Source organism: Aedes albopictus, chromosome 2, assembly GCF_035046485.1.
Source record: "Aedes albopictus strain Foshan chromosome 2, AalbF5, whole genome shotgun sequence".
Lineage (NCBI taxonomy): Eukaryota > Metazoa > Arthropoda > Insecta > Diptera > Culicidae > Aedes > Aedes albopictus.
This window is the reverse complement of record NC_085137.1, coordinates 488191646-488214986: the sequence shown is the minus strand read 5'-3', so window position 1 is coordinate 488214986 and position 23341 is coordinate 488191646.

Below are 23341 nucleotides of genomic sequence, written 5' to 3'. Positions count from 1 at the left end.
GTGAATATAAATAACACGAATTTTACTCACCTCGTACTCACAGCTCTCTCACAACTTTGGTAAGCGTTTGCGACCTTTACTCTCTTCGGCAAACTTTTAGATTAAACTACAATCTAAACGCCCTTCAAACATCATTTTTCGACAGCATGCTTCTGGATTGAGATAGAAGCAAGTGAGTATCACTCTTGCAAGTGAGTATTCCCAACACTGGTACTAGTAACATTGCACTGTCATAAACTTCATTATACGTGTATATTGGTTGTCTGGGGATTTTCCATTATTAGCTGAGGCTGATTACAAATATGTCTAAACTCGATATAAAACCAAAATCCTTTTGGTTTCATCTAAAAGTCTGTAGTGCGTGAAAGTTTAGCAGTAATAAAGAGAAATAAAAATAGAGCTTTGTGTATCGTAACGTGATTTATATATTTGATATTCTGAGATTATCTTTATGTTTCTTGCAGAATTCTTTAAGCAATGTTTGATTATTTATACAATTCTAGAGTTTTTTTGCTGTACACTAGATCTCTTCACGTTTACAAGAAAATTAACAGTTTATATGAACAGAAGTCTCCGTTTTCGCTTACTCAACGTTTCTGAAAAATGTAAAACAAACACTCTTTCGGTAAACAACACTATTTCCACGGCTGCTTCTTATCCTCGGCTGTTACTAGCCACCTAGTTAGTAAACTTGTTGTGATCAGTTTGCACTTTCATCGAATACATAGGCGCTGGGGTTTTAATTTATGAACCTCGCTTCTATTGCAAACGTATCCACCGCGTAGTAGGTCTGATTAGGTCCTCGGGGGACCTCAGCAGGAACGTTAGAAAGGCACATAGAGATATTACACGAATCTACTTACTAGGTATACACTTGCGAGGCGAGCAAAAAAGGTGTTGTTTTTATTTATAGAGGGCTACTTTTTCAAATCCCTTCTTGCCCATGGCACCAACCGCTCCAGCATTCATTCATTCCATCGGCAGCGCAGGAGGTGTCGAAAACCAGAAAAGTTTCGTTTTGTGAAGGCGTATGCTGCGCCTGTGTAGCTGGTAGTTTGCAAACAGCTGCCCACATGATGAAATCACGAAGGAGATGAACTTGGTTTTCCTGCTGCGCAAAGGTCTACGAAAAGGGAAAGTTAAGTTCTGTTTTCGATTTGAAACAATTTCTTTATAAAATGATCAACATGATCAGTGATCACTCATGTTGATGATTCTTGATTCAACTCATCAGTTGTTTCTCTATTCGATTCGAAAAAACGCCGTTTAATCGAGTAACTCGGTCTCGGGAAACTGACCTAGGTCAACTTTCCCGAGCTTGGCTCAGGTGCCGTAACCCTCACCATGCAGTAATATATGACGCAGTTGTTGAGGTCTCTCCCCACACATGAGGTCTGCCAGAGCAAATGTGCATGCAAAATTATTCCACATTGTGGAACGCTTTGTTGTTCTTCCTCTTTGGAATGCAATTAAAGCGCAAATTACCACCGGTCGGTGCAACGATGCATAATTTCCATCATTTCACCCTCCATGTGCGTCGTAGACGTCGTCATTCGGAAACACTTTCGCACAGCATTGCATTACATGCGAGGGATTGCTATCACACTCTCGTTACAACCGCGAAGACCGTGGTCCGTGCAGTCGTGGTGCTACTACCACCGACATTCACACGAACAGATGGTTTTCTAGCGTGGTTCGGTAGGTAGGTAGCTACCATGATCCGAGTCAGCGAGCAAGCGGGCGAACGGGGTGACTCGACGTATGATTATGACGGACCAGTAGCCAGCTGGACGGACCCTCCAGGGAATGGCTAGCTACCGACCAAACGAACGCAATGGGAACTGTTGGGTCCGTCGCGTCGCCCTCGTTGGTTTCATTTTAATGTGTCAGAGATTATAAAATATGAATTTTAAATTCGTATTACATGGCGATCTGCCAGTTACATGCAAGCATCAGCGGACGGATGGCGGAGGTAATTTATTCCGAGCGCTACTACCATTAAGAGTAGTGTATGAAATTTGAAACTGCCTGCGGTGGTTTGGATTCATGGGTCTCTAATCGTGCGAGTTGATAGTTACTACAGTTAGCGTGCGTGAGGTTTGAATATGATTCGGATAGAAAAGCGGGAAGCGAAATCCTATCCATGCACTACATAGCATGGCGACAATCGGATATCTAGTATGATTTGATCTGTCCGATTAGCCCAATATTTTAGTTTTTTACTTATTAATTTATTTGGACTGACTTAATACTATACTATGTTTGAGAGTCGACTTGACAGGACTTGTAGTCTAGTGTCTACCGCTTTTGATTCATATGCAGAAGTTTCTGGGTTCAATGCCTGACCCGTCCCTCCGCTCCTACTTTGTATCTTTTTCTCTACTTTCTCCATCTTCTCTACATATACAGTTCCTGTTCTTAGCCGAAATAACGGAACAATCCGTTTCCCTTCTTTCCAACTTCCACAGCACAGTGTCAATCTATCATATAACGCCTACAAGTTATACAACCAAGCAAACTGTGTCGCATAATCTTCACAGTAATCAACACACAATCACTTTACGCCAGGCATCCACGCACCAATGCGTGAACCCTCGCCCAAACAAGGAAGATGGCTGATCTCAAGCTGTTATCTAATTTGGTTTCTTGTCTGAATGTAGCTGATTTTGCGATACTGGAGTAGCAACCACGGGCAGTTATTTAAACGTTGGAAGTACTCGCTGCTGTTTGGAAGTTAGGGATAATAGAAATCTAAAGCTGGGAAGGAGCAGTTTAAGGGGCTTAAACTAAATTACTTGCTGTATTATACTAAGAACATTGATGGTAAAGATTGCCTTGATCTGTAGCGGTACTAAAAAGAATGGACTTCATCGGTATACAACGACAATAAGAAGACGAACAATAGAACCAAATGACAGGCAACGAAAACAAGGAACGTACGACGATCAAACTCTGACAATCAACACGTTTCAAAAACTGATAAATTACTCATGTTGAAATACAAGTCAAGTCCTGCCAACCAGGGCGCAAAATTTTCGAGCAGGCGAGTTGAAGTTCACCGTGAGGCAATTTTCATTCACTTGCCTGCATATTCATATTCAGCTGCTCGATATTCGTTTGTCAACTGAATCAATGTCAATGAATATTTGTAAACATCTTACAAAGTGCTAAATTGCTGATAAAATATTAACGTTTCGATTACATTTAACGGTGCTTTACACAGATCTTTTCCCATTTGATTGTTGTGGAGTGTTTTTGGAAGGAATCGTAGCCATAAACGTAGGTAATTATGAAGATGTTTCTCGATCGGCTTCATATTCAATGACTACAAATTGACTGACTGTGTGAAGAGGGAGAGCGAAAATGAAGTTGTTTGTTTTGAATATTCAGTGCATAATCATTCAAATTCGTGCTGTTTTCAGTCAATGACTATGAAAATTTTGCACCCTGTTGGCAGACTTCCTTTGAGCTTAGAATTAGCATTAAAATACACATAAATTTAAAAAAAAGCCTTCTTCAACGGGTTTTTGTTGCTATCCTTGGACCCAAAAAATTTCATACAGCTTATATCTGACTTCACGATGTCCATCGCATCCCCACACGACAAATCATCCGGAACCATATAAAATATTATCCAGCAACTGGTTAAACAAGTTCAACAAGCGCCTTTTCACGACGTCAGGGAGGTTTTTTAAGTAAATTGAAGCTAACTCTATCCATTCCTGTCCTGGAGCAGAATTGTTACATGAAAGGCAAAGCCGTAGCATGGGATTGACCAGGTTGACCCGCGCCAAGTGCGCCGAAAAGACCTAAGGCTAGAAGAAAACAGGATGATTGATGCTGTTGTTTTCTTGAATGTTATCAAGATTTCACTGTTTCTAGTATCTAAGATTGATTAAATGTGTTTCAAGTTCTTCCGTATTCTCAAAAAATCTGATTTCTCTCGTTTGTTATGAACATTGCATCAGAAAAAGGCGCCCAATGTCGAGCCCTAAGCAAAAAACAAAAATAGCATTTGTAGGGGTCAATATTTTTTTCTGTTACAACATTTACCATGATGTTACCTGGGAATTTATCTACTATTTTATTCTGAGAAACCATTTCAGTTTTTTTAACGAGCAGAGCAAAATCAACATGATTTCAGAATATTAGTGAAAGTTCCTAGTCTAGTCTAGTCTATACATACACAGCCATTCATTGAAAGAATCCTGGAAAATGATGAAATCGACTAGTACCATCATTTTTCTTGTCATTATTAATGATTGCAGTACATCGAAGATGCATTACAAGCATTAAAGCGGCCAGGCCTACTGTGCAGCATTTTTAATTCAACAATAAAGACAATGAGAGGGGACATCTCGTACCAACCGCTCAGTTTTTGGAAAAGCAAAATTAAAATACGGTGAATATCGGTGGGGGTGACGATGCTAAGAAAGTTAATGTCACCCCTTGATCCTTGGTCCTTCCTGGGATGAAACACAGGTATTTACTCCGTGTCCTGGCCCTAGTGCCTAGGCTTAAGCGCCTTTACTCGCTCTCTGAAAATAACCAAAACGATATGGTCCCATGCAAGGTCCCATGACCCCTCAATGATGGCCCATTTTAAAATACGAATTAGTTTTACGATTATGAAACTTATAACTGATTAAAGTGATCGAATCGGAAAGATCTCACCGGTTAAACAGTTAAAACTCCAGAAGCTGATGTAGTTTTTCATCATTCTTGATTCGCACGGTCCTTCTGGTCTGGTGTAAATAATCTGGTAAACTCTGTAAACTACGCTGGGGTTCATGATTTGTTTTTATTTTTCACTGTAGTTCCACTAAACATCAGTAAATTTCGCCATAAAAACCATGCAAACGAAATAACCAACTGACAGAATAATCTGAAGTCGTATAGTCTATTTTGCCGTCCTTTTCATGCTCATGTTACGTCTGTCAAAATTACCTGAGAATTGTCAATAACTTTGAGGTTAGGTTCGTTGGTGTAATAAAGACTTCCTGGAAATTCAGCCTAACAACGGCTAGTTTCTGTTTTTTCTCGTCGTCTTCGATTTGCATGCTGGCAATCACCGACCCGGGTTTCATGCTTCGAAAATTGTCACACTCGCGGTGGTTACTCGGGAACGCACGATTTTAAATGATATCAAATCTACTCGCGGTGCAAATTTTGAAAACGAAAAATACTCCACGGATGGCGTAGCACTTAGCCGTTTCACGATTCGAATAAAAAAAAACGTCATTTATTCGGCCGAGTCTAAAATCACACGGGAGTGAAAAAACGTGACAGCAAACCAAAAACACAACCGCCGGCGCGCATAGCCTTCTGCGATCTTCAGAATGTTAGTGAAAGTTCCTTTCTAAAAATTACTTAACATTCTCACTGGGGACTGTCTTTAGGCTACTTCCGAGGATTTTCTTCGCATTCATTGAAATATGTCTTTTATTCCTTTCAAAACTCTGGAAGTTATCTAGAAATTTGATCAGAAATAAGTCAAAGGATTCCTTCTGATATTTCTTTATGTATTTTATTAGATATTCTTCCATGGTTTTCTCATGGAATTTCAGCAGCTATTCTTTCTAAAATTCTTTCATTGTGATTCTTCACAAATTCTTCTGCAGATTCCTATAAAAAAATCTTTGTACTTCTATTCCGCAATACTTCTATCATAGACTGCTTCTATTTCACATTTTTTTCCAGAGTTTCTCTTGGCAAATCTTTAATGAAGTTCTTTAGAAATTTACTTTAGTTTCCTTATAAATTGAGGGGGTTAGAAGCAAAGGGATGTAAGTGAAATAAACCAATTAAACAAAAAAATAAGAGAAGAATAAAAAAGAAAAAAAACATACTGTAAGATTTGTTGAAGAAATGTATGCATCATTTATATTAGGAGTCTGAAGCGTCATTTCTAGTTATGGTGCTGATCTTAATAAATTTCTTTGTAATAAGAGAAAAAAAATGAAAATTTTTGGGCGACTCCTATTGAAATTCTCAAAGAAAAACGGGTATGAAAAACGCTTTAAGAAAATAAAAAAATATTAGGATGAATTTATTTTTTTGAAGCACCAAAATCCAACTTTTGAAGAAATTTTGAAAATAATAAGTAAAAATCTTATGGAAGTTTTTCCAGAAACAGAACTTTGAATGAGCCCCTGAACAAACACGGAAAACGTAGGCACGGGAATCCAAGACAACGAAGGTAATGACTTTGTCAGTGCAGCAGAAGACGTAAATTATTCAATTTCCACGCTGAGAAACGTTAAGGATGCCATTCATCAACTTAAAACCAACAGAGCAGCTGGAAAGATGGTATCCCAGCGCTTTGCTGAACGCATACAGATGTACCCTGAAAAGTTAATCACCTGTATGCGTTAGTTGATAGTTAGGATCTGGAAAACTGAACAGCTACCGGAAGAGTGGAAGAAGGGAGTAATATGTCCCATTCACAAGAAAAGTGCGAACACCATTTTGAATGCCGCCAATTAAGTGCTGGCTTAGATGATCTATCGTCGTCTGTTACCTAGAACGAATGAGTTTGTGGGATGTTATCAAGCTGGCTTCATCGACGGCCGGTCGACAACCGACCAGATCTTCACATTACAGCAAATCCTTTAGAAATGCAGTAAAAACAGGTCCTAACGCATCATCTGTCCATATGACACAGATCTATTGAAAAATCATAAAACAGAATGTGTCAATTCTTCAAAATCAATCCGGAATTTCAAAAGTTAGATATTGCAAATACTGATAAATGGACAAGTTTATGTGAAATTTGCAAAAAAGTAACTTTTCCTCTCGGAGAGTCTTGAACTCACGACTCCTACTGAACTAGGCAGGCGCGTTACCACTACACTCGAGGAAGCAGTGGTTAACCTGAATTCGAATGTAACTCAAAAGCACGTGTGATTCCTCTTTTGTGTCGAGGAGATCATACAATGAGCGGAAAAGCTTCCAAAAGGTTCCAAACAAGGTTTCAAGTTGTTTGACTCTATATGTTCCTATCCATTTTTCGAGAGTGACAAATATTTTGATTTGCCAAGTTACCAACCTTGGTCAAAATTTAACTGTCAAAAATATTTCACATTGATCAAATAGTGAAATGATAGCTTGCCGAATTTGACAACTTGTAACTTTATCATGCATCTGTGTATCTACTTTTGAAAATCTTCATCACAAAGGCTGTGCAATTTCCCAAAGATTTCCCAAATATTTATAAATAGATACTTTTTGAATAAATAATGCACAATATCGTGCACCATGTATAGTTTGTATAATTTAAATGACGCCTTTGATATGTGCCTAACAATCTGCATATGACTGCAAAAGAACAGGCCCAGCGTCAATTAAACGTGACAGTTCAGCAGCCTAGAAAAACGCCTCTGTTTTACTCGATCAACTGTGACGGGTGACCATTAATGTCAAACAAGTACCAATCAATAAATCATGGCACATCTAAGTAGTAGGAACAGAACCTGAGACATTCCAGAGGCAGCCATGATGCCCGCGTGTCATTTCTCATGCTCCCGTCATCTTGCTGGTTCAATCTCAATACAATCTCGTCCGGGCGCGCACAGCAGAGGTGTGGAGAAACTTGATACATTTATTTCGGGTTACCTTCGCTCTCCTCGCCTCACAAAGGCGTTGTAATACGTATTTATGGAAAACTAATCGTCATAAACGATCATAACTCAATTAATCACCCTTTCGAACCGAGACCGCGAGTGGGAGTCATCTCCCATTAGTTCGCCTGGGGAGGTGAACTTATCTAAACGATCTGTCGAACAACCTTCGCGGGTGTTGCGTATTTCGTTGAACAGTGGTAAATGGGCACATAGTTTCTTTTTGTATACAGCAATTTCGAGGTTTCTTCGAGATAACACAACCAGCTCAACCTACTATGATCGGTTGACAACAGAAAAATGACCGAGTGAGAGAAGACAGATTACGGAACGAAGCAACCGGGGCCAAACTACACCGGAGACCGCACGAAAACGTGTGATAATAATGTTGTTAGTCGTTATTGTGACTAGATTGCGCGCTTCTGACGCTTCTCCTTCAATCCCCTTTCGAGAGAAAGAAATCCATTTTTAAATCGACATTTTTCATTCGCCTTAAGAAGAGCCAAAATTTAAGCTTCTTAGGTTATTGTGTTTGCTTAACAAACGCGTGTTGCGTTTCCGAGCATTGCCACAACTCGTGAGGAACGCCTTTGTCCACCTCCCCGGATAGGAATGTTCTCGAGCTGAGTCGCGAAACAAAAGACCGTCCGGTCCGGTTTTGACATTTTCTGCTCAACTGTCACGCAGGGCTGTGCGCTTCGGCGCGACTTGAGCGGATTAAAATTGTGGTGCGTCTGTGCGTAAGAGGGAATATGGGCGTTACAATTTGCCCAAATTTTTATGACTTTTTAAATACATCTATTTGACAAACACATAAAAAAAATGGCGGTATTGATTTTTTGAAGTGTTTGATTGACAGCGCCACTTGTTTTGATTGGAAGCGATCGGCAAACTTTTCGTTTTTTTTCTCTCTCTCTTCTAACTTGAAGAACATACCTAAAAGCACTGATCAAATATTCAAATCCCTTGCATTATTTTGATACTCAAACACGATAGAGTGTTAAAGTCGTTCACATTGACGTCCGTCCGCGCTCCATTTGCGTGTTGCGTTCATTAAAGCGATATGTCATGTTTGTCTTAAACTGACGACCGACGCAGCTCGCCAGAAGGCTCGATCTGAGATCTTCTATCATTTCATTTCTCGGTTCTGACCTTGCTTGTCCCTCACTGGTAGTGTGTCACTTTGCTGTTCCGTGTTCCGAAGCTAATCCCGCAGTGAGTGTGAGCAAGGCTGCGCTTTAGAATCTGCCTCCGTTTTCATCGTCGCATTCTTTTGTATGACTGGGAGTCCGCTCCTAGCTGTATTCGATTTGAATAATATAAATTAATTCCGCTGGTAAAATTGACAGTAGAAGTTTTTGTACTGTCTCGGACTACCTTCTAAGGAAAAAATGCCATTCTCCTCATAATCCATCGTCATTTGTGGCAAATATGGAAGTAAAATATCAAAATATGCTATATATGACCAAAGATGGAAAATGTCTAGCAAAATGTCATAAAATTGTGACACTAAAAGTGTCATGATTTTTTATGACGTTCATACTAAAAGGAATAGGGTACTACACGAAGTTCTCGCCTTTTCTTTCGCTCTTACAGAAATTTTGTAAACAACAAGGCCAAGAAACGTCAAATTTTCGTGCAAAATCAAAACAATGCAGTGCCCTATAGGATGCACTGCATTGTTGAAAATGCTTTGACATCCATGTGCACAACAGAACACGTGCTCGATGAACAAATTGAGATTTGAAATTATGAAAAGAAATCCACGTACTCCGGTGAGACTCGAACTCACGACTCCCAATTCGCTAGACGGGCGCTTCTATTCCTTCAAGCTACGGAGTCACTCGACTATCTCCGTCGCCAGCAGGCCTAGAACTGAACTCGATTCCACAATCGCACATGGTTATCTTCTTTTCACAATCCAAACCCCCTTCGGATGGGATTAGATGAACATCTAACACATTGTCTGTTGTGCACATGTATGTCAAAGCGAGAGAGGAAGTTATTTTTAATTGTCGAGAGCTTCGGGCACTGCCTCCCAATCACTTATTGGTATGGCAATTAGTGTGCAGTCGGACTCTCGACGGGTCGGTCCTCGGCCGACCGAATACGGTAAGGGTGACCGTAGCACCTTACAAATGTCAATTTCTTGATTTTGCTTTGACTGACCAAGCCATGTGGGAAATTACACTGTTGAAAATGCTTAAAAATAACTTCCTCTCTCGCTTTGACATACATGTGCACAACAGACAATGTGTTAGATGTTCATCTAATCCCATCCGAAGGGGGTTTGGATTGTGAAAAGAAGATAACCATGTGCGATTGTGGAATCGAGTTCAGTTCTAGGCCTGCTGGCGACGGAGATAGTCGAGTGACTCCGTAGCTTGAAGGAATAGAAGCGCCCGTCTAGCGAATTGGGAGTCGTGAGTTCGAGTCTCACCGGAGTACGTGGATTTCTTTTCATAATTTCAAATCTCAATTTGTTCATCGAGCACGTGTTCTGTTGTGCACATGGATGTCAAAGCATTTTCAACAGTGTAATTTCCCACATGGCTTGGTCAGCCAAAGCAAAATCAAGAAATTGACATTTGCACTGCATTGTTTTGATTTTGTATGAGATTTTGACGTTTCTTGGCCTTGTTGTTTACAAAATTTCTGTAAGAGTGAAAGAGAAGGAGAGAATTTCATGCAGTGCCCTATTGCCTTGATATACTTTTTGTGATCGTATAACTGTCCTACATGAATTTGCAACTGTCCCATATTTGTGGCTCTTCTATATATATTAGAGTGGGTCAACGTTGTATGGAGAAACTTTAAATTGGATCGAATCAACCCGGAACAAAGCTTTTTCAACCTATATTAGCGTCCAAAACAACTGTGCAAAATTTGGGAGTGATTGGTTACGTCCCCGTATTCCGCATTGCGATTGAAATTTGTATGGAAGTTAGTATGGGAAAACGTACTTTTTTGCATTTTACTCATAAATTGAATTATTTTGTCTAATACCATGTAACTGATGACGTTAAAGTATAGCCTAGGATATGCCGAAAAACTTTGTCGAAAACCGCAAAGTGATCCGATGCTTGTGAAAAAAGTTATTCGCCTGGTAACTTAGGCCAAAAATTGAGATTTTATTATTGATATTATTCCTTTACATGTTAAATGTTAAGCACCACTGGGCAATCTGTACGTTATAACTTTTTTCACAAGTGTCGGATCACTTTGCGGTCTTCGGCAAAGTTTCTCGGCATATCCTAGGCTATACTTTAACGTCAATGGTTAGATCGTTTTAGACGAAAAATTTCAATTTATGAGAAAAATGCAAAAAAGCACGTTTTCCCATACTAAATTCCATACAAATTTCAATCACAAAGCGGAATACGGGGAAGCAACCAATTGCTCCCAAATTTTGCACAGTTGCTTTGGACGCTAAAATGAATCGAAAAAGCTTTGTTCCAAAAAATCGACTTTGTTGACCCAGTCTAATATATATAAAAATGAGTCTGACTTCCCTTTGAGGCAACAAAAGTCGCGAATGGCTGAACCGATTAGGATGAGTCTTGCATGGTTAGATTCGTATTTATGGTGGCTGTGTTTATATGTAAAAAAAAGTTAGGAAAATGAACTAAAAATGTAAGAATATAGAAAAAATGCTGATTTTTTATGACCTGGGAATGAAATCAGCACGACCGAATTGAAACCAATCTAGAGTGCGGTGCTATTTTGAGCTAAACAGTTGTCAAACCACCACAAGACGGCAAGACAAAGTTTGCCGGGACAGCTAGTTAATAATATATATTTTCTCTCATTTTACTGAAACTGACACGTTATTCAGATTTTTGAACAACAGTTTTTTTTCGCAGGATATTTACCAACCCTCCTAAAGAAATCCACTTCTTCAGGGTGTGCCTGAACTGTTACATTGATTATAGCAATCTTCAACAATTAATAATAAGTAAGCAGGATTTTTCAACAGACAATTTTATTCACTGCAAATTTATTATTTCTTCATCAATTGTTTTGGTACAAAATACGGCGTCTCAAGAAGCTTTTGATTGCGGAAAACCTTCTCTCCTGGCTGAACCACGGTGTGTATTCCTCCGCAAGATCGTCCCGCTCCAATGACACCACTTGGTCCGTCCAACACGATATTCGTCGCACCGCTTGGCTTCTCCTTGCGAATGCCACCTTTTTTCTTCGGCTTTTTGGTAGGCGGCCGGACAGTCGAAAAGTGGACGTTGTTCATCTTGTCTGCCTGCTCCCTCAAATTGATCTGTCAACGCTCTCCTCACACCGCTATTCTCTATGGCTACTAGATGACGTGGTTGATGATGCACAGGGATCTTTACCCATGGGCACCGGTCGCAGGATGCGTTCTTCCGGCTTGGTGGTCGTAAATGAACCGCCCGCAGCTCGACGTGCTCGAATCCTGGTCAGGGCTTCACTCTTCGGCAGCTTCCGGGCAATCTTCTTGGGTTTACCTTTTCCGGGTGGCGCTATTGGCAAGTCGTCCCGATCACGTTGAACAACCGGTGTATCGCAGGCAATACAGCTCAAGTCCGTCAGCATCTGATGAGTCGTTCCGGCTGATTCGATCGCTCCCGCAAGACCGGCCTTGGCTGCAAGTTTGTCAACCATGGCGTTCAGTTGATCTTTTTCGGAGCACAGCTTGGACATCATTGCATTCATTTCGTCCTTTTCGTTGACCAAGTTCTTGATGATGCTGTTCATCTCGTCGCGTTCCCGCAGCAGTTCTGCGATCTGAGCCTTCAGGGCGTCCATGTCTTGAAGCAGCTCATTTTGCGCCTGGGAGCCAGTCTCCATTTCTTGCAGGCGTTCTAGATCCACTCCATCGGTTTTGATCTTAACGTCTTCAACCGTTCGTTGCAGATTTGCCAGCATTTCTTCCAGAAGCTTCAACCGCTCGTCCATTGCGTCCTGGTTGGCCTTCATCTGTTCCTCCAATCCAGCGATCGCCGTCTTCGTTTGTTCCTCATTGGCTGCCAGCAGCTCATTTAAGCCTTCCGCCGTCTGGCGATCCTCACAGCATTTTGTGAGACGATCAGCCAACTCCTGCATTTGCGAATCCAGGTTTTCCAACGCTGTGGAATGTCTCCGGAAAGTGTCATTGATTTGCTCTACTGCTTCAGGACCACCCAGTGCCTGATCTCCATCATCCACCGTCTCATCGCTGGCGCCGAGTGCTTCCTGGATGTCACGAACCCCACCAGCCAGAAGATGAAGCAATTTGTACAGCTGATTGCAGTTGATGATCCCATCCGGAACTCCGATGGAGAGATCAACCAGCCGTGGAAGATCTTCAACGGACATTTTTGAGAAACGTGAAGGGGGAGAGGGTAAAATTTTGAACAAAAGAACGATGAAATTTGACACTGGTCGATCGAAATGGATTGTGATGCGAAGCCTACTGGGTCAATATGTTAGTACAGTAGACGTTCGCTCGGTGCAAACGCTTTAAGGGCTGTTTGCAGTTCAACAGGAATTTTTCGGCCTATCTTGATGCATGGGAAATTCCTTGCCTGAATCGCTCAAGAATTCGTTTTTCTTCGATCGCAGTACGCAGTTGCGAAGAAATGACAATTCAAATGGCAGTCACTGTAGAAAGTTTCTGCCAGGAATCGGTCAAGAACTTTCTTGAGCGATTCCTTTTGAACACGAAACTGCAATGCTTTTTAACTGCAAGTCCACTAAGTGCAACAATTTTGCAGTTATTGCACCGCTATCCATCAAATGAAATGCCAACAGCGATGCGATGTTTTTCGCATGCACTTTTTTTGCAATGCGATGTTGTTCGTATGCACATTGGTTGCATTCTGCAGCAACTGACAGATATGTGACGTCTGTCAGTTGTTGCAGTCAGGGTACGAAAAACGGATCACGCCGAAAAACAAACGCTTTGTCCTAAGCGGTGCATGTTGGAAACAAAGGCGCTCCGCAACAAACGAATGTCAGGCGATGAGAGCAATAAAACAAACATCGCTTGCCGTGCGTGTGCTGATATTCCGGCTTTTCTGCTGAAATTTTCGACCCACATTATCAAATTCAAAAGCATTTGGACGAAATAAGACTCTTGCAAACCTCAGAATTGAATTTCAGTTGTAAAACAATGCGAAAATCACGATGTGAATAGAACGAGACAAATATTCCTACCGTTTTTGTTGTGAACCAACTCGGGAGCGATTTTATCATTATCTGCTAAAGAAAAAACAAAGCGTTGTTGCATATTCTGCGTACACTGGTTGCAGTTATCGAATTTCATTCGGTAAGTGAAACGTAAAAATGTTGCACTTATCGAACGTCTACTGTACATCCTGTTGTTACAGTTAATTTTGATCGACTTACAATTTTAGTTGGATTATCTTCCAGCGACAACCTTCCTTCCAACCCAGTTGTCGTTGTCGTAAATCCTAATAGGAATACAAATTAAACACCTTCATTCGACCTCAATTAACTCTACTTACAATTTACTAATACATACTATTTATCCCTACTGCGTTCGTTGGTGTTATTTTCGTTCCAACGTTTGCCGTCCGCGTGTGTTGGAACACCACTGTAATTTTACCGGGTAAAGCTTTTGCGAATTGTGATCTTCCGACGAAATACTACACTTCTCGATACCACAGCTGAATATGCTCCCACAACAGTAAACTTGAATTTAATCTACAAATTCACTCCTTTCGATTACTCCTATTCTTACTTTTAACCACTTTATCAAGAAGACTTGCAGCACAGCAGAACATCGGTAGTTACTGTGAGCAGCGCCACCACGGAGGAAAGCGGCACCATTCATGATAATGTGTAAATCTTCATACTCGCACCAATACACTCTTACACTTTTATACAAAGGTACCACCTTAGCTCAACAGGTGACGGTGCCGACGGTGACGCTTTCCGTTAGTATGGGAAAATTACAGAGTTTCATGTCTTCTTGATAAAGTAGTCTTCGTTTCAACTCAAAACCGCTTTTTTACCTTTTCTGTCTCTTCTATTTGTTTTTCTTTACATTTTTAGATTCTTCATTACACGGTTTTGACAATTTACAGGACATTCTGGCAGTTCTGTATAAGTAAGACTGAGACGGCCATGATTTTTGCCCTTTTCCAGCTCACGCGTTATCTGTCAAAATGACCTGTGATATATCAAAATTTTCGTTCGTGCAATGAAAAATTACTCACACTTGACATTTATGATCCTCTCATTTTGAACTGTCAACCGACATTTACATCTGCCTCATCGGCCAACAAACCTTGTGGAAATCGACACTTATACAGTGCTGCCAGAACACATCCTATGACATCTAGGATAATCGTAATAAGGATTTCTGAGATATCCAGAATTTGGTCCACGAGTTTAACCTTCACGTACCCGACCCCCAACATCTCGTTTTGAAAATGCTGGCATTTCGTCAATTTTCATCCAATCTTTTTGAAGTCGCCCTCAATCGATCATAAATTGGTGTAAGTTTATTACACTCAAGTTGCCATGCCATATCCGAAACCATTCCGGAGATATTCCGGATTGTACTGAGATCACAGAGGGTGCCGAAATGACTAAAAATTACTTTTTCGTGTGTTATTGTGTTTGAATTATCAATTTTCAGCGGAGTTTTCATTGCGAGCAATAAAATACAGCTGCGATAATCAGATTTGATCAAGTTGACCCATCCGGATCACCATCATAGGTTCCGCGGAGGCCTCATTGGGGGCACTTCTGGTTTTCATCCAAAACATGTCGTGCGACATATTAAACTTTATGATTTCGAATGACTGGGTCAGTAACGATACCCTGAAGCCTGTATCAACTAATATGGTATCCCGGAACATCTAGCATAGGTTCCACGGGGGTGACATCGGGGATATTTCTGGTCTGCAACCAAAACATACCAAAATGAGTTGTAGGGGGCCGGGATGTGAAGGTTAAAATCGTTACATTCCTTTGGAAACGGGAATATTGTATGGGATGTCACGGTTGTTTACATACTGTGATTTCGCGTTTTTTAAAATGTTCGTCGAAATGCTACTTCCACCTTTTTATCATCTCATGTCCGTCGGTCTAGCTAGAGGACCTGCGAACTCTGTTAAACTCCTTCTAGAGCTTTCGTAATTCTTGAGAACTGTTTCTGAACTTGACCAGAATGATACTTACAATCCTCTTACTTTGCATTCAAGCTGCCCCAAGAGCTCCTCATAAGATTCCACCTTCGTCCTCGCTATCGGATCCAGTTTCGTTGGAATTTCAACTTTTAACGGACACAGCCAGCTTCCCTTATTCCGCTTATCTATCGCTTATCGAATCGGACAAGCTCTGCGCCACTAATTAGTCCACATCAATAAACATAAGATCGTGCAAAAAGTTAAACTTCACATAATAATAAAGAGCAAATCTGCACGGAATGGGAAGCTACCGGGAACTGACCAGCAGCATCCGAGCCGCTCCGAACGGATGAGATTCATTCCGATAAGGAGTTACTGCTTACGTGTACAGCGTATACCACCGGCTTAAATTTATGCGTACTTTATGCACATGCATGCCGGCCATCGCTCGCTAGTGTAGGAGCTTCGAATCCGAACCCGATCGCGATAAAGGTTCTTTCTCTTGGTGGTTAGTGACCGGGTTCCTTTCGCTCTGATGATGTTCCTGTGCCTCGCTGCGACGGCGCGGTGGTTGCTGTCTATATCGAACCCGGTCGATCTAGTTCTGCGGGAATTGCATCAGCATTAGCGCAGCCAGTTTTTGTTTAATTATCGCTCGCTCATGCACTCCACGCGGTATGGCAAGGGCACACAAGCCTTAGGTGGATAGAGATGCAACTGCGGTGGGGTTATTGGAGGCGCGGGCGTGCAGCATGATTATATTTGTTTTAATAACTAAAAAACCGCACCAAGAGATCTACCCAGCTAGATATAGCTTCGCGATCAGGGAGAGCGGAACAAAAAAGAGAACGGGTGCGCACAGATTGAATTTCAAATGCTCCGAGTCAAGCCAGTAACTGCCAGTGCGGTGCAAGGTCTTGGGCGACGGTGCTGGATCAAGAATTGTTGTTGCTGCTGCTACCTTATCGGGGCCAGCGCATTATGAAGTGCCCTGCCCTGGGCGTGAGTTGCGGGCTCTCTCAGACTTCAGTCGATTGCAACAACTAATTAATCTACTGCTTCGAGCGAGAAAATTAAACTCGAACGTTTCTATTTGCTGGGTTGCCAAAGGGGGCTACTGTGGGGTCCCATCAAATACTAGTACGGTCGAACACGGCGAAGCGAACAGTGGTGGACCACACCCTCAAACTATTATTTACTGATGATAGGCATACAAAGCCCTAAACCTGCTCACACGATTTGAAAGTTGCGAAATAGAGCATTTTGCACGAGAATGCAAACATGATATCGTAAAACGAGACAGCTTTGATAGTGCAAGAGGCATTGTAATTTATTTTATTCTATCAATAATCTAGGCAAAAGCGTAGAAGAAAAGGTCATCTTAGAACAAACCAGTCACACAAAAAGTGATCAATTTTAGGCGTGAAAATCGACTCACTTCATTTCGTTTTTGCTCCACTCGTTTTCAATGGACGTTAGCGTGCATTAGGGGGCTTTACAAAAAAAAACCAGATGATTTATAACGAGATGCACGAACGTAAACCTGTAACGCTCGTTCATCTCGCTAATGTTGCAAAGGATTTCAGGGCGTTTTCGGGGGATTTTAAGGAACATGAACGTCTTGAACGACCCTAACAGCGTCTTAAGCGCAGGGAGGGAGCAGGCATGTCAAACTTGAATAAACTACGCTTAGGCGTCCATAAACTACGTAGACTCATTTTTGGCCATCTCAAACCCACGTAAACCCACTATAACACGCCTACTGCGGTGCTCCAAAAACTACAACCATAACTATTTTAGTGCCACTATTTCTTGCATATGCCAACACTCCTCCTCAAGAAATACAAAACGCTCCTCCTATTTCACAAACATACACACATGTTACCAATCCGATAATATGTCCCTTTTTTGACTCCTGTTACATCTAGTCTCCTATCTTTCGAAATTTGACACCCATCTGTATCAAACGACACTGCGAACCCTTTTCGTGTAATAGCTAGTACAGAAATCAAGTTTACCGGCAATCCATCAACGATCATTTTTTGGTCTAACCTGCTCTGAACTGTGATATACCATCGCCCTTACCTGCTTTCATGTCCCTTATTGAATGCAACACCTTTCCATCAGCGAGAATAACCTTCTGCGGCTGCACCTTTGCGTGCCAATCCAAGTTTGCTGCCCGTCATGCGCTGAGACGCTCCCCAGCAAACAATTATGTTGGTATATTCAAACTACGAGTTGGATATACATTCCAATATACCGTGCACAAAATCGTAAATAATGCACAGAAACGCTATATACGCACTAAAGTGGAGGCCATATAGATATTCTTATGCGATAATGTATTTTTTTTAGCATAAATTACGATTCTAGTGAAAACCCTACCACAACTTTTACGACTTCACTGATTTCTTTTGTACATACATACAATTGTTTTGAAATAGGGTCTCACGATTTCACAGAAGTGTGTAGGCTTTTTTATACCAAAAATATAAAATAAAAATTAAACTCGCTCACGAATACATAATTACTAATTACTTTCAGACTGAATTAACACAACCAACGCTTATTTGATATTTCATGTTATGTAAGTTATATTTTTGTTATCAAATCAGTTTCGAACCATGGACGATCATATTTACTAACGCGCATTGATGCACAACACCATATATGGAAAGCTAATAGAGGATGATTTTTTTTTTGATTTCATATAAAACGGTACCTGCAAAATTGAAAAGTTTCTATTTTTAGATTTCACATCTATCTAATCGTAAACGCAATCCACTTATCGTATTATTTGATGTAGTCATTGATCTTTATAAACTCTAATACGATTATGTTGACCCTTACATCTACTTCATCGAACTTGCTCCGGAATCAAGGAACCAAACGTCCTCCGTTGTTCGTTTCCTCCACTGCTGATCTAGCCAAATTTGTGTTTCACTTACCTTCATGTAACTGGGAAGATTCTCTCCTCATGTTGCTCAAAATATTGCAGTTTCTCATCAGATGGTCAGCACTTCCACAAACAGCGCTTGAAATCTGGTCCATTTTGCTTCTTCCGTGTGGCTTTTAGAAGTATGGCGGTCTGGTCAGAGATCTGCTCTTTCATTTCCACCCTACGTAGATCGAACTCTTCCAAAAGCTTGGTCTTGACGAAGTTGACTCGATACTCTTCAATTCGACCCTGAATCGCAGCCACTAACTATATTCTCAAACGAACTCGGTAAGCTGGCCAGCATAAACGCCCCTTTCATGTCCTAATCTAGTCGACACCCAACATTTTCAATCCGTTCGAATAAAGTATCCAATTGCATAAAATGCTGACACATGACTCCTTCTTCCGGAAGCTCCACCTTCGAAAGCTTGTTAATCAGCGCGACTTTGTTGACGGAAGAGTCCTTCACGTAATAACTTCTCAACCGATTCTCAACACATCTCCCACGCATCCCTTTTTGTGTCATCATCTTGGATTATGCGCAACTGCGAGTCTTCTACCAAATATTCAAGGGTCTGCAACGCCAGCTCGTTCTTCGTTGCCCATTCTGTTGTTAATTGTTTCTCCGGTTGCAGCTCATCACTTACCATTGACCAGAGTCCAACTCTACACACTAAGATCTGCTCGGTATTTTTCCCATCTTCTAACTGAGTTCTCAACAGCAGATTTAACTCGGTACGCTCGGTTGTTTCTTTTGCGGATATCCTATAAATGAGTATATACTGTCAAAAGTTACTGATGCACGGTACAAATCGTTACTGGTGAACGGTAAACACGATTACCGAGCCCACAACCTGTTGGATAAATTGAATAAAACAGGTATTGCAAAAGTAAATTTGAGAAACTTTATTGTTTACTTCCACGAGCAAGAACGGAATGTCATTTTTTTTTTCTCGATTACTAGAGCATGCCTACTACGATGCTTCAAAAACTACAACCTTAACTATTACAGTGCTACTATTTCTTGCATATGTAAACACAAAATGTTTTTGATATCGGGATGAACGAAATGGACGAAAACTTGGATTTCGGCCCAGTTTAGAGTACTTCTGGAAAATAAATCAGAAGCTAGGATGCTACGAAACCTTTTTTTTTTCGTTCTATTTCCTTTAGGAATTCTTCCTGAAATCCTGTCAGTGTTACCGGAAGTTCTGTCTCTTGGAGTTAGTTTACAAATTTCTTTGGGATTTGCTCTGAAACTGTCAGACATCCGCTATCCCTATAGGTCTACCAGTAAAAAACTTGAAATTCATAGGCATAAAGCTTAAAAAAAATGACACCAAGTGATTTCTTCAGAATCTGCTATAAATGTTTTATAAAATCACCTAGAAATTGTTAGGTAAATTCCACCAATAGCTGAACTATGACATGATTTAGGCATTTTAATCTAAGCCGTAATTGTCGGAAACTTCATTAAAATTCAATTATTCGATTAGAACAATCCCAAGCAGCACCTGCAACATCATCCAAAATGTGGCTTACTATGCTTTGGTCAAAATGAGTTGCACTGAAAGCACACGCAACTACCATTATGTCAATTGAGTTCCCAGACAACCAATTTGCACGTATAATGAAGTTTATGTTCATGTTATACGTACTTTTATGCGGTAAAGTTACATCGCATATGCCTTATGCGTACAAAAGTGGAGGCGCTATACGTGCATTGACGGAAAAATAATAACGCTATAAGACTTGAAGCGATATCTTATGCGATGCACGGTGTGCACTATTACGACGTTATATGGCATCTTATGCGATTTTATAATACATAAGTGACCCGATTTTGTCAGCCCCTTTTCGAAATATACTTTTTGCTCTCCTTAGAAGCCTAAACAGGTTTTCAAACTTTTTATTCCCCTATGTTCTGCATTCCAGCTGTAGTTTGATGATAAACATGAATGAATTGATTAAAATTTGTCCGTAAAATAATGACAGCAAAAAGTTTGTCGCAAAATGGGGCTGACAAAATCGGGTCCTTACTGTATTCAAAAAAACAATTCTTGTCACCACGAACTAATAACCTTTGGATTATCGAGCCACACTTCACACTTAACACCAAACACTACTTATGAAACACACTGGCTAATTGCCATGACATCCCGCATAGATCCGAACCACAACAAAACATCAAGCAATATGGTGTACATTCCATTTCCAACCATTTCCAATATAGTTCCCTCGACCATAATCGCACCATACCTGGATAAAGTTTCGAAAGTAATGGTTAATGTTTTTGGAGATCCGACCATACCCACAACGGGTCGTTAAGAATGTTTACCGTTCCAAAATCGATTTTTTCTCATATAAAATTCGTAAGACGAACATAATGAAACCATATTTTATACGGTTGAAAAATCCATTGCTGTAAAACGATCAAATGGTGCGGGTACAGTTCTACAATATCATGATACAGTAGGGAGTATGGTTTGAATTCTAGTTTTCTTGTATTAATATCAGTAAAATAATTGAATTCAACAGTTGTCTCTCGTTATGTTCGTTTATTCAAAAGTCTTATCTATCACATAATATTGGTGCACTTAGAAAAGACATTCAAGCTCATTCACTGAATTCACCTAAAAATCACCACCGTCCTCGCCATCGTCCTCCGGTTCCATATTCGGACCATTGTGCTGGAACGAAACGCGCACTGTATGAGATGTACACATTTCAAACGGCTGGTCGGGCAGCTTAAGCATTTCATCCTCATAGAATTCCTGGTTCAAAATATCCCATAAAACGTCCGCTGCTAGGTCTGCCGGTAGCATGAATGCATCGATGTAGGATTTTCAGCCGTTCGTAAACGCCATGATTGCCGCTGCGGATAGTTTCCTGGGGAACTGTTTAGCACTGCTGAAATGTACATATTTCTTTGTTTTATCTGACAAATTTTGAGTATGCTCAAGCAAAAAAACTTACCGTCACTATTTCCAATCCAATCGTAAGTATTTTTATCCCGAGGAGAACTATTTTCACATGAAATTCTCGACCGTGATCACGACGCTCCAACTTCGGCAGCCATGTTTACAATTGCCAGCTCAATCGGACAGGGTACCACAATCAAAATGGTTGGATAATATTTGCTTACGGTGACATAAAAGTCTTATGGTATAAATTGTTTGTTGACCATAGCTACTATAGTAACCTTAATAATTGAAGTTGCTGGTGTTGTTCTATCATTTGTGCCGGAATGTATTGCGAATATAGCCACAATGGGTAACAATAGTGTATGTGAATAGTGCCTATTTCCGTGATATGGTACGCACAGTATCAAGTACGGTAAATATTTATGCGGGATTCTAACTCACCTCAGAATTTGTTGGAATGCACTTCATTTCCCTGCGTTGTACGTGTTCGGCAGGCTATCTGGAGCTCAATATGACGGAGCGTGATTTTCCGCACAGTTATCACTACCCCTCTATTGCTAGCAAAACCCATTGTTAATTATCAGGTCAACAAAACAAAAATGATGACTTTGTAACTTGATTTGTCACCATAATGACGACTGCTCACTCTCTTGTAGCTTTTTGGCACTCCAAGAGCACCTCTATTATTGTTATCACAAGTCACATCGCAATATGCCAACGTTAACGATTTTAGCTTATGCGAATTTCTATGCACATTTTAACGTGTTTATTTTTACTTTAATGCGATTCAGTTTATACACCAATGCGAGATAAACTGACATAATAAGAAAAGTACCAAGCGAAGTCGTATAACCATCGCAGTACGTAATTATGCGAATTCAATTGACACTTTGCGAGTTTGCTCGAACACTTTTGCGAATGAGCAACGTTCGTCGCAATAAAACATCAGAATATCGTCTACTACGATTTAGTCATACATGATAAAAGTTAATTTGCACTCTTATATGATTTTATCAGATACATCGCAATAAGTTCAAAAAATAACTTCATATGCGATGAAAATTGCCCCTCAGCCGTACAGATATGCGATAGTGACGTAAAATAATCCTTTATACGATGTACAGCGTGCATCCTTATGCGATTCCTGGTTGTCTGGGTTGCATATAAAAGGAAAAAAAAATTGAGTTGCATTTAAACCCCGAATTTCGTTAAGGTCTCGGCTTTGTTTCGTGGAGGCGGAGCTTACATTTACATATTCCTCACAAGTGATAAAACCGATAAAACAGTCAGCTTGAATTAAATGTGCTATGTTACAGACATGCAACATCTAACTCTGGTTTGTTTGTTCAGATTATGTTCCAAATGTGTTACTTGCGCGCCTTTTCATTTTGACAGTTCTCTAACTTGTGACAAAGAAGGTACAATGAAGTAACAAGTAACTTCAGTTACTTTTATAGGGTGTTGAGCAGCAATTCTCTTACAGAGCGTTTGGTGTTTGGTGTAGCATGTGGTTCGTTTCAAGACAAAATCTTTTTTCCATTTTTTATCATTCCCTCTCATTCAAGTTGCATAATGATACAGAATCTGCGCTTTTTGGGTTTCAAAGAAGAAGCAATTGTGTTCTATCATCTATAATATGGACAGTAAATAAATTGCAGTAATGTTACTGCTACTGGCTTTGAAACAAGTTGTGTTGCTTGGGATGCTTGTTTTGATGCGGTTCAACGACCATTTCTTCAAATACGT